The sequence below is a fragment of the Gymnogyps californianus genome, chromosome 2 (assembly GCF_018139145.2).
Source record: "Gymnogyps californianus isolate 813 chromosome 2, ASM1813914v2, whole genome shotgun sequence".
Taxonomy (NCBI): domain Eukaryota; kingdom Metazoa; phylum Chordata; class Aves; order Accipitriformes; family Cathartidae; genus Gymnogyps; species Gymnogyps californianus.
This window is the reverse complement of record NC_059472.1, coordinates 31962155-31975259: the sequence shown is the minus strand read 5'-3', so window position 1 is coordinate 31975259 and position 13105 is coordinate 31962155. Positions and strand designations below refer to the sequence as shown.

Here is a 13105-nt window from a genome sequence, read left to right as displayed (position 1 = left end):
ATACATTTGAAATATTTTTGGTTTTCGCTTTTTTACCCTTGCTTCCTGCGTAATAGAGTCAGTAAGTTCTATAGAGGCCTGTAAGGAGTAGAAAAAAGCAGAAATCAAGTAAAAAACCCACAGAAAAAGAGAAAAAGCTAATTACGTAACAGATGCCTGTACAAGACAATTTTAGAGATCCATAATACAGGCAGGTTCCCATGAGTCTGAGCAGACCAGCTTTTCTCCCTCCCTGCTCCATGAGTGAAGAGCCAGCTCTCTGCTCTGAAACAGTGGACATGTCTTTGCAGGAGAAATTTTACACTTTTAGCAATTACAGTCCTCCCATAACTATGAAGGATTATATATATATTTTATATATTTGCCATAACATGTAGCACCTACTCTCCGTGTTGCATTACACTCCACATTGCAACAGCTCTTCAGAACAATTGGCTCCTAAGGAGCAGCACTGGGATGCAAATGCAAGGAGAAGCAGCTAACCATTCATTCCTGCAAGAGATCCCTTAAAGCAGGGATTTATCAGCTGGCTGCGCTCCCCTCCTGCCCTGCAGCCAGGGCTGCCCAGCACTGAGTGGGCTCCCAGCTTTGATGTGCCATGAAAGTCACCCAGGGCCATGTAACCCTCTCTCCTGATTTCCACAGTTGTTGTTGTCTACCCCGTCACTGAAAGTTGCACAGGACCGAAAAGCACACTGTTTTAATAATTATGTATGTTACGTAGAGACCTCTTCCCTCCCAGCAGAAGGGGGGAACAGAGGGGGATGAGAGAGAGGATGTGTCATACTAATTTACATGCAAATACTATGCCTCAGTTCCAAAGTACATTAAAAGAAAAAGCAGTTGCCCTAAAATAATTTATGGCCAGCAATGTTTTATTACCCTTGTAGACTTATCACTACATTTTGAAATGCTGGCCTATTGATAATGAAGGTTTGTTATCTGGAAATCCTGGCAACCCGGCCTCTAGGGACAAGAGCCATTGTAAGCCGCTTGGTTTAGAAAAAAAAATAAAATTAGTTAATGTGGTGGCTGTTTGCAGAGCTGTTCTGCACAGACATTCTGCAAGACAGGATGACAAAAGTATTTTGCAGCCTCTCCTGATCTAAAACTGCTAAATAATAACTGGATCTAGAGCCCAGCCAAGCCTGCAGCTATGGGAAAAATCTGATGCGTAAGCTAGCAGAAATACCCAAGGAACTGCGCTCGGACTTATTTCTGCTTACATTGATAAAGTATCCACCTTGTTGACCTGTCAGTCTTGTTAATCCACCCTCTATTTTCAGTTAATATCATTAAAGTTCAGCGCTTGAGAGCCTGGAGGGAGAGGCGAGCGCCCCATCCCCTTTTTCCACGGGGCGGTAACCAGATGTCAATGGCCGCAGCTGTGACTACATAATTACCTGTTTGCATGAACGCGGACCGCAGTTTAGATTTAATAGGTCAGACGACAATGCAGCAAAACGCATTTAGCCCACGATTACCCCTTTTCAAACATTCCCTCGCTCGCAACTTCGACCCTGGGAACATTGCGGGCACAGACTCGGGTCAATAAGAAACATTGGCCGGCACAATGGGGCTGGCCTCAAACAGCGCTGTTGACAGACACCGGCACAAAGGCGGTGAATAGAGTCCCCCTCAGTTCTCACACAGAGCGAAGAATGAGTCAGTGTACTGCCGCTTTGGTGCTCTGTTTGTACAGTGTATACAGCTTTTGTCCCCCGCCACTGTTCGCCGCTCAATGGGGGCTAAAGAGCCGAGGAAGTGAAGGCGGAAGAATGGCTCCGCGCTCGCCCTGGCAGCCAGCGGCGGATCCCCCTGCGCAGGACAGCTCCGGCGGGAAGCCCGGAGCTGCCACGGCTCCCACCACCCCATCGCACAGCAGCGCGCTTCTCGCTTCCAACCTCGGGCGAAGCCTGCACGCCACGCTGCTGCTGCGGAGACTGCGTGGTAGTTTTAAGTAACGTATTTTATCTCTTTCAAAAACAAAAACACAGTAACATGCCCCCCCCACCCCTTCCCTCCCACCATGACCCAATTCATGGCTGCAACTTTGACCAAGAAGAAAAACTAAGCATGGGATGTGGAATTACAATAGCCCTACATCCCTTCAAAAGGTACATCAAAGACGATAACAACGTAGTCATCATTTTAAATTCCCACTGCAAAGACTTTTAAAGGAAATGAGAAGAGTAACAAAAGGCAACCACAGCTATACATCTGTATTTCACGCAAAACATTTAGATTGTGCAAATAAAGGGTGAGGGAAAATGTATCATATACATAATATTGCATATGCACCTGTATATTAGTTATCTATTAGCAGAGAAAAAAACCACTTCATATAGATTACGGCTACTCTTCAAATAATTCTTTTTGTCAACTTTCCCTTTATGGAAACTGTACTTCTATTATTTACATTACCATCCTTATAAGCATGTTGAAGAAACAGAAGTAGGCTCCTAGCACAATGTCAAAACTGCTACCTTCACCTGCTTCAGATACTAGAGTATAAAACAAAATATGCATACTTTATTCTAAGGAGTGAAGTCTTTGCTTGCAAAAGGTATTTAGACTCTGGAACGATTAGCATGAAGCTAATAAGGGAGTTAGCAACTGCTCTTTAACTCATGCAGACCATACTACAGATAAAGTCATACATGATAGAGTCGGAGTGAAAGAACTGTTTAACATGTTTTAAGACCGTGAATTGGTTTCTTAAAAAAAAGGGGGGGGGGGGGGAGAAGAAAATTGCATTTTAAATTAAACAAATCCTTGGATTTCCATGAATGGAACACAAAGAATATTGTTCATTTTATCACTAATAGCCAAGATAGTATTAGCATGCTTTCTACTGCTCTTTCAATTTTATTTTTTAAGCTCAAAATACTGGAATGTTGTTATTACATTAATCAGCTACAGAAGAAAGCCCCAAAATACTAAAAAATCGATGTGTCTAATGCCAGAAAAAAAATAAATCCCACAAATTGAAAGTTTCATTATGTGTGAGCTAGTCATAAAGACTTTGGGAGTCTGAAGCTATGACTTTCACTCTTGGCAAATGAGTTGTGAGCGAGTAACCTGAAAGATATGTGAAGACCATCACCTTATTCTCAGATACTTTATTTTAAAGCAGCACAAGAATTTCTACTTTTTATATCTACATATGGCCTTATTTAAATAAAGCAGGCCTGCTTGCTTTGAACACTAGCTGTAAGACACTGCACTTGAGTATACTGGTACTGAGTATGTAAAGTAGGCAAACATTTGTATGAATGCCAAAGTATGCCTGCAAGCCTATCAAGGATCTGATCAATCACAATCCTGAATGGACAGTTTTTAGTTCACTTTAAGGGAGGAAAATCCTCACCTTTCAACTACTATTAGGGTTATTACATACCCTGCCACAGGAACACTCATAGATCTAAAGGCTGATCAACAAAGCTAGAAGAACATCTAGCACAACTTTTTTTATAAAACAGGAAATTCTCAGCAGAGAAAGACCTTCCAAGTTTGCCCTATGATGAGAGAAGAAAATGGAGAAATAAACTCTACTCCACCAATTCTTTCAACAGAGTGATTCTAAATGGGGATGGGTAAGGAGTTGACCGAGAGCTTATGGGTCAGGCTTAAAGGGAGGGCAGGGACAGGTGACATTATAGTAGGGGTCTGCTACAGGCCACTTGACCAGGAAGACCAAGCGGATGAGGCCCTCTATAGACAGATAGGAGCAGCCTCATGTTCACAAGCCCTGGTCCTCATGGGGGACTTCAACCACCCCGATATCCGTTGGAGGGACAACACAGCAGGCCACAAGCAATCTAGGAGGTTCCTGGAATGTGTTGTTGATAACTTCCTTCTCCAAGTGACAGAGGAGTCAACGAGGAGAGGTGCTATGCTGGACCCTGTTCTCACCAACAAGGAGGGGCTGGTGGGGAATGTGAAGCTCAAGGGCAGCCTTGGCTGCAGTGACCATAAACTGGTGGAGTTCAAGATCCTTAAGGCAGGGAGGAGGGTGCACAACAAGCTCGCTACCCTGGACTTCAGGAGAGCAGACTTTGGCCTCTTCAGGGATCTGCCGGGTAAAGTACCATGGGATAAAGCCCTGGAGGGAAGAGGGGCCCAAGAAAGCTGGTTAATATTCCAGGATCACCTCCTCCAAGCTCAGGAGCAATGCATCCCAACAAAGAGGAAGTCAGGCAAAAACTCCAGGAGGCCTGCATGGATGAACAAGGAGCTCCTGGACAAACTCAAACACAAAAAGGAAGCCTACAGAGGGTGGAAGCAAGGACAGGTAGCCTGGGAGGAATACAGAGAAATTGTCTGAGCAGTCAGGGATCAGGTTAGGAAAGCTAAAGCCCTGATAGAATTAAATCTGGCCAGGGATGTCAAGGGCAACAAGAAAAGCTTCTATAGGCATGTTGGTGATAAAAGGAAGACTAGGGAAAATGTGGGCCCTCTCTGAAGGAAACAGGAGACCTGATTACCAGGGACATGGAGAAGGCTGAGGTACTCAATGACTTTTTTGCCTCAGTCTTCACTAGCAAGTGCTCCAGCCACACCGCCCAAGTCACAGAAGGCAAAGGCAGGGACTGGGAGAATGAAGAACCGCCCACCGTAGGAGAAGATCAGGTTCAAGACCATCTAAGGAACCTGAAGGTGCACAAGTCCATGGGACCTGATGAGGTGCATCCATGGGTCCTAAGGGAACTGGCGGATGAAGTGGCTAAGCCACGATCCATCATATTTGAGAAGTCGCGGCAGCCCAGTGAAGTTCTCATTGACTGGAAAAGGGGAAACATAACCCCCATTTTTAAAAAAGGAAGACCCGGGGAACTACAGGCCAGTCAGTCTCACCTCTGTGCCTGGCAAGATCATGGAGCAGAATCCTCCTGGAAACTATGCTAGGGTACACGGAAAATAAGGTGATAGGTGAGAGCCAACATGGCTTCACTAAAGGCAAATCGTGCCTGACAAATTTGCTGGCCTTTTATGATGGGGTTACAGCGTTGGTGGATAAGGGAAGAGCAGCTGACATCATCTACCTGGACTTGTGCAAAGCATTTGACACTGTCCCACATGACATCCTTGTCTCTAAATTGGAGAGACACGGATTTGACGGATGAACTACTCAGTAGATAAGGAATAGGCTGGATGGTCGCATGCGAGGAGTTGCGGTCAACGGCTCCATGTCCAAGTGGAGAGAAGTGATGACTGGCATTCCTCAGGGGTCGGTATTGGGACCAGTACTGTTTAACATCTTTGTCAGCGACATGGACAGTGGGACTGAGTGCACCCTCAGCAAGTTTGCCGACGACACCCAGCTGTGTGGTGTGGTCGACATGCTGGAGGGAAGGGATGCCATCCAGAGGGACCTTGATAGGCTTGAGAGGTGGGCCCGTGCAAACCTCATGAAGTTCAACAAGGCCAAGTGCAAGGTCCTCCACATGGGTCAGGGCAATCCCAAGCACAAATACAGTCTGGGCGATGAACGGACTGAGCGCAGCCCTGAAGAGAAGGACTTGGGGGTGTTGGCTGACAAGAAGCTCAACATGACCCGGCAATGTGCATTCACTGCCCAGAAAGCCAACCGTATCCTGGGCTGCATCAAAAGAAGCATGGCCAGCAGGTTGAGGGAGGTGGTTCTCCCCCTCTGCTCTCATGAGACCCCACCTGTAGTACTGAGTTCAGCTCTGCGGCCTCCAACAAAAGAAGGACATGGACCTGTGTATTGGGTTTGCATGGCAAGGTTTTGGTAGCAGTGGGGGGCTACAGGGGTGGCTTCTGTGAGAAGCTGCTAGAAGCTTCCCCTATGTCCGATAAAGTTAATGCCAGTGGGTTCCAAGACGGACCCGCCGCTGGCCAAGGCCGAGCCAATCAGCAACAGTGGTAGCGCCTCTGTGGTAACATATTTAAGAAAGGGAAAAGAAGTTACAGGGGAGGAGCAGTTGCAGAGAGAGAGAGGAGTGAGAATATGTGAGAGCAACAACTCCGCAGACACCAAGGTCAGGGAAGAAGGAGGGGGAGGAGGTGCTCCAGGCACCAGAGCAGAGATTCCCCTGCAGCCCGTGGTGAAGACCATGGTGAGGCAGGCTGTCCCCCTGCAGCCCATGGAGGTCCACGGTGGAGCAGATATCCACCTGCAGCCCGTGGAGGACCCCACGCCGGAGCAGGCGGATGCCCGAAAGATGCTGTGACCCCATGGGAAGCCCATGCTGGAGCAGGCTCCTGGCAGGACCTGTGGACCCGTGGCCCCGTGGAGAGAGGAGCCCACGCTGAAGCAGGTTTGCTGGCAGGGCTTGTGACCCCACGGGGGACCCACGCTGGAGCAGTCTGTTCCTGAAGGACTGCACCCCGTGGATGGGACCCATGCTGGAGCAGTTCGTGAAGAACTGCAGCCATGGGAAGGACTCACATTGGAGAAGTTCGTGGAGGACTGTCTCCCGTGGGAGGGACCCCATGCTGGAGCAGGGGAAGAGTGTGAGGAGTCCTCCCCCTCAGGAGGAAGGAGCAGCAGAAACAACATGTGATGAACTGACCCAAAACCCCCCTTTCCCATCCCCCTGCGCTGCTCGGGGGGGAGGAGGTAGAGAAAATCGGAAGTAAAGTTAAGCCCGGGAAGAAGGGAGGGGTGGGGGGAAGGTGTTTTAAGATTTGGTTTTATTTCTCATTATCCTGCTTGATTTGACTAGTAATAAATTAAATTAATTTTTCCCCAAGTCGAGTCTGTTTTGCCCATGACGGTAATTGGTGAGTGATCTCCCTGTCCTTATCTTGACCCACGAGCCTTTCATTTTATTTTCTCTCCCCTGTCCAGTCGAGGAGGGGGAGTGACAGAGCGGCTTTGGTGGGCACTTGGCATCCAGCCAGGGTCAACCAACCACAACCTGTTGGAGCAAGTCCAGAGGAGGGCCATGAAGATGATCAGAGGGCTGGAGCACCTCTCCTATGAAGACAGGCTGAGAGGGTTGGGGTTGTTCAGCCTGGAGAAGGGAAGGCTCCGGGGAAACCTTACAGCAGCCTTCCAGTACCTAAAATGGGCCTACAAGAAAGCTGGAGAGGGACTTTTTACAAGGGCATGTAGTGATAGGACAAGTGGTAACGGCTTTAAACTGAAAGAGAGTAGATTTAGATTAGATATTAGGAAGAAGTTCTTTACTGTGAGTGGTGAGGCACTGGAACAGGTTGCCCAGAGAAGTTGTGGATGCCCCATCCCTGGAAGTGTTCAAGGCCAGGTTGGATGGAGCTTTGAGCAACCTGACCTAGTGAAAGATGTTCCTGCCCGTGGCAGGGGGGTTGGAACTAGATGATCTTTAAAGGTCCCTTCCAACCCAAACCATTCTATGATTCTATGATAAATCACTGCAAAATGCCTTTTTTCTTATTTTTTTTAAGCTTAAATCACTGCTTAGCAAGTTAAACCTAGCCTAACCTACTCCAGCCATACATTATTCCTTTCCACTGGCTTACTATAATTTAGTTTTAGCTAAATGCACCACTGGTGTGTACACCAGGCCAAAGCCTAGCATACTCTTCATACATCTTGGAGAAGCAGAGGAGTATTTCACAAACCTTCACATTACAGCAACGTGTGATTCAAGACACCAAAAGACCCAGAAAGGGATATTGTGTTTGCTGCCATGCATCACCACTGCTCTGCATCCCCCTCCAGGCTGGCAGCAGTGGCAGCGCTGCCTCCTGCCAAGCAGAGGATCACAGCTTGTTTACCGAGCTCTGTCTGGAGGAAGCAGAGCGCGTTTCAGTCTCGTCTCCAGCAGCCTTGTCAAGCCAGCTGCCAAGAACAGTCTTGAAAGGCTTCGGAGGGAGCAAAATGTAGTACTTAGGTGGTAAGTAGACTGGTCTGGCACCAGGGACGCACAGATGAGTGAGGGGGAGAAGGCACTACCTGATCTGAAAGATTAAAACACTTTTAGGTAACTTCAAATGTATAAAGTCATAGGAAAAGAAGTAACTGAACTCCCTAAGTAGAAGGACAGATTAGCAATCAACTTATAATTACCATTCAGATTAAGATCTCTGCCTCAATACTTGAAGTTAATGAGTACAAATTGCAAATAAATTAAATTTGTATGCTACTTACGTTTCCTTATGATGTATGGCAAAGACCTGGAAAGTCTGTTTGGGATCTCATGTTGTAGAATACTATAGTTTAAATATTTAAATTTTTAAAATTAACACTCCATTACTTCCAGAAGATTTCAGAAGGGTTAAACATGTGCACTGTGCATTTCTATAAAGACATGCTTTACATAGGTTTATACGAACGGTGAAACTGGTTCATAAGATCTCACTGCCTTTGGAAGACCCCGCTAACTACTATGAAAACAAAGAACAAGAGGTTTCACAGAGAACAAGTAAGCAATCCTTTATTCGTTCTAATAAAACCATTAATCAAAGAAAAATTGCTTAAACCCTTTTCCTCTTACACTACTAATGGGAAGTCACCAAACACTAATAAGTGATAGGCATTTTTCATTGTACCCAATGGTTATTTCCCTGCCTTTAGAGTTGTATCTCAATTTCTCGGTTAAGTGGGTACGTGCTCATGCAGTGTGACCACATTATGTGCACTTTTCCATGTGATCAAAGCCTGCCAAGTCTCAAAGCAGATCATTTAAAATATAGCTTCAGTATTTTTCAGAACAATCCCTTCAGGATTTGGAGGACTGAGGGGGGGCATTATTATTTCTCACCCGATCTGGGTGGCTGCATTTTGAGTTCTTTAGATAAAAAAATAAATTGTTGTAAAACGCTAAGACAGGAAAATAGAAAATTTGCCTCTCTTGATAGCTATCACAAAAGGAAAAAGAGCTTTAGTTTTGTTTAAAAAAAAAAAAGCTCCATGATTGACTATCATCATACTTCATATTTCAGTGTCCATAAATCATGGCTATGTTCAGCAAGTTCACAAAGCAACAGACATCTGCATCCCTGCTTGGCTGCTATCATGCCTAAAATGCTGACAGAGCCATGGCAGCAGTGACCACACACAGACTCCAAAATCTATTAAGGCAAGTTTTAACAGCTACTGAATACTCTTCTAAGAGTAACACTTTTTTTTTTCTTTTTTTCTTTTTAAATATATGAGTCTTTACTTACACTGCAGTTCTTCCAGCACAACAGCAATACCTGCCTAGGATTTTACATTTAATCTTGAAAATTTAAGAAAAATCATGCAAGCAAATACAAGCGTTATCAGACGCTCCTTACTCAGCAAGAGCAACTACATAAAACCTAAGTATTGCTTTAGTTCTTTTATTGCCCCTGCTTCTTCCTCCAAAACATTTGATACAAACATTGTACTCAATTGCTATTCTGATCCTAGTTCCACACAAGCGCATGTGAAAAGAGAGGCGGCAAGGACTGTGTGGTTTTTGTTAGCATATTAGTGAGCAGAAGAGAAAAGGAAAATAAATTACTCTTAAATAATAGACATGCAATAAAATGTTATTTATTTTTGCCTCTCAACCCCGTTTTTTCTTTTTATTCAGATTTGCTGAGCTGCCTAATAATAGCAAAGCAGCTGAATCGCCTACGCAGCTCAGAAACACTCGGCCTTAAAAGGCTTACCTTGCTTTGTAGGAATGTACCTGCTTTTGTGCCCTGGTTGGATAACGACATCTAAATAGGCTGACAAGGAGTTACAGAAAGCGTCATGGGAAGAAAAGCATCTGTCAGGGGTTTGGTGTGTAGGAGTAACAGAATAAACTTTATCAGTCTTTTGGGCCTATTCCAAGTGGCAGTCAACACCCACTCCTCCCTCTGATGAACCATCCCTCTGTACAGACAGTTGACTGCAAATACACATGCGTGACTAAATCATCAATGGCCACAGACAGCTTTTAAGTATCTCCAAGGATGGAGACTCCACAACCTCCCTGGGCAACCTGTGCCAGTGCTCGGTCACCCTTACAGTGAAAAAGTGTTTCCTCATGTTCAGAGGGAACCTGCTGTGTTTCAGTGTGTGCCTGTTGCCTCTGGTCCTGTCACTGGGCACCACTGAAAAGAACCTGGCTCCGTCCTCTTTGCACCCTCCCTTCAGGTATTTCTACACATTGACGAGATCCCCCTGAGCCTTCTCTTCTCCAGGCTGAACAGTCCCAGCTCTCTCAGCCTTCCCTCATTGGAGAGATGCTCCAGTCCCTTCATCATCTTAGGAGCCCTTCACTGGACTGTCTCTTGAACTGGGGAGCCCAAAACTGGACATGGTACTCCAGGTCTGATCTCACCAGGGCTGAGTGGAGGAGAAGGATCACCTCCCTCCACCTGCTGGCAATGCTTTATCTAATGCAGCCCAGGACACCATTTGCCTTCTTTGTCAGAAGGGCACACTGCTGGCTCATGTTCAACTTGGTGTCCAGCAGGACCAAGCTGCTTTCCAGCCAGGTGGCCCCAGCATGTACTGGTGTCTGGGGTTGTACCTCCCCAGGGGAAGGACTTTGCACTTCTCTTTGTTGAACTTCATGAGGCTCCTCTCAGCCCATTTCTCCAGCCTGTCGAGGTCGCTCTGGATGGTAGCACAAACCACCCTATGCAACAACCACTCCTCTGAGTTTTGTACTCTATGCAAACTTGCTGAGGATACACTCTGTCCCATCACTGAGGTCATTAATGAAGATGTTAAACAGGACTGGACCCAGTATGGACCCCTGGGGTACACTGCTAGTTACTGGCCTCCAGCTTGAGTCATCCTAATATTATATAGCAGACTGAGAAGAATTATCAGTGAAATAAGTCTGTACAACATCTCTAGCTTTGCTAATATTAAACAACTTTATCATATCTTTCTGATATTTAGTGTCTTAAAGTCTTGGTTCTTGCAGTTATACTGTTACACAAGCAGCTCAACTGCCTTTTAAAAGAAGTTGGTTTAATTAAAAATTCCTATTCTGCCAAGTTAAAAAAAAAAAAAGTGATGTGAACCCAAAGACTAAAGAACCCAAAAAGAAATAAAACAAAAAAGAAAATCATGATTTGTGGGAGGCTTGACTCATGCCTTCTGAAGAGCTCGAGGTTGATATATTACCTGCAGAGTGTTTCCCTAGCTGTGTTAATTCCCTTCTCAGACTCGCTTACTAAAACTATTCCAGAGGGATGAATAATTACCACTCCATGGTTATATGATAGCATTAATTTTCCTGAGTAAGATCTATGTTATATGAAGACTTGTAATTCACATTTGGTCCAAACCATCATTAATTCAGTTTCTCAACCTAGAAACTAAATAGCTTCTGTCTTTGGGCAAGTCTCCACCTCTCAGTGGATTGCCATGCAAAGCCCATGAGCTAGCTTAGACCAAGCTGGCTCCCAAACTGAAATCAAAGGCCACATCAGTGCAGCACTGCAGCTCAACTCATTATGCTAAGAAGAGGGTTTAGCGCACTGTTACACCCAACCTAATAAAGCAGTTATACTGCTTCAGTAACCTGGACTGTTTTTTCATCTAGCCCTTACCTCTATTACAGGAACAGGTCAAACTGACCAGACTTTAAGCCAGAAACATCTGCACCTTGCTCTGTGGTTTAGTACAGTTCCCTATACCCCTGAAAAGTACCACATGTCTATATAACTGGCATGTCCCTATCTCATCTGCTGTCACCCAGAATCACTGGTCAGTGAAACATGTTGGGGAGCATTAGGGTTTTCACCAAAATTCATAATCTTCTGCATCTGGAATGGCTGAGATTCCTTGAGCCTTGTCTAGCTATTGAGGTAATTAAGTATACTTTACTAGGAGTATTTAAGTGAGAGCGCTCCTCCCTGCATGCAAATGGCAAGGCTTTCTCAAAGTGTGGGGGGAAAAAAAAAGAATTTCCAAATATGCTGCATACAGAGATTCAAGCCATTTATTCTCATCAATTTCAAAACAAAATACTAGAAACAATTTTAATTCTTCTGCCAAGTCATGAGTTTATAATTCTGGTTTCTAGAGTTCTGGACAGCCAATACCTGGATTAGGGGAAAAGAGAGAGTTAACCTACCTCATCTTCTACAGACAACACTCAAGCCTTCCAATGCAGTAGTAAGTTTCCCAAGCCTTTTTTCCTATCGTGTATGTGTGCACGTCCACATATGAGAAAAAGTGTGGCTTAAAGAGTATTTACAGGCTTTGACACTGCCAAAAAAGCTCCAGGCCACCTATGGACTGCTTTGTTCTCCCAAGACGTTTTATATGGCATATTCCATCTCCCATTTATCATGATGCCCTGGGAAGACAGAGCTGGCACAAAGTTTTCACCAGTAAATGCTACTAGTTTTGTGGAGTTTTTTCCTCCAAAGGCCATCAAATTCCATAACTCTCTGCTACTTTAAACTAATGACAGAAGTGAAAACAAAGATGAAAAAGTGATTAGCAGGCTTGCATGCACTGCTGTGGCTGTAATCCTACGTCTATGCTGTATACTCTGTACCAAATGCTGAGTAGGGTGCCTCATTAATATGGGTTAATTGTACTTTTGATAACCAACACCTGTCCCATGCTATTATTACATTAACTAAATTCTAAAGCATCTATCTGGGATGAAAAATTTACAGTATGGTCCAAAAAAATGTTTACAGACTTTGGGCTCCAGGAACTCTGGAAGCACAGTCTTGTGTATTACAGAACCACACAAAGCCAACACGTCCATTTGTGGTTGAAAATAACCGCTGAAGAACGATATACAGTGGGTGGCAAAAACAGTCACAATTGTAAAGTAACCAAGCAAACATCAAGCTATGTCCATAGGGGATAAAAATGCTATAATTTCCAAAATGCACACTGCTATAAATAAGTTAGAGGTTATTTGCTGAAGTACACAGATTAAGTTTGCAATCACACGGCTATTCTGCGTGCCTGTTTTAAAAAAAGAGAGCTGAAATTGTTCGACAGCAGACAGAGTGGCACCGCGTGCATTGTTTGGGCTCGGAGCAATGGCGAATTGCACTATACGGAAGCTTTGCAGAAAAGGGAGTTCATGCCACCTCCTTGAATTTAGCCCTTGTGCTGGTTTTGGCTGGGATAGAGTTAATTTTCTTCATGGTAGCTGGTATGGGGCTATGTTTTGGATTTGTGCTGGAAACAGTGTTGATAACACAGGGATGT

At 45.0% G+C, this 13105-nt stretch overlaps 1 protein-coding gene across 1 annotated transcript in view; it reads right to left on the bottom strand.

Annotated features, from left to right (window-relative positions):
* TPD52 (tumor protein D52) overlaps positions 1-13105 on the bottom strand; it is a 134121-nt gene that overhangs the window by 47637 nt on the left and 73379 nt on the right. The window lies entirely within an intron of this gene.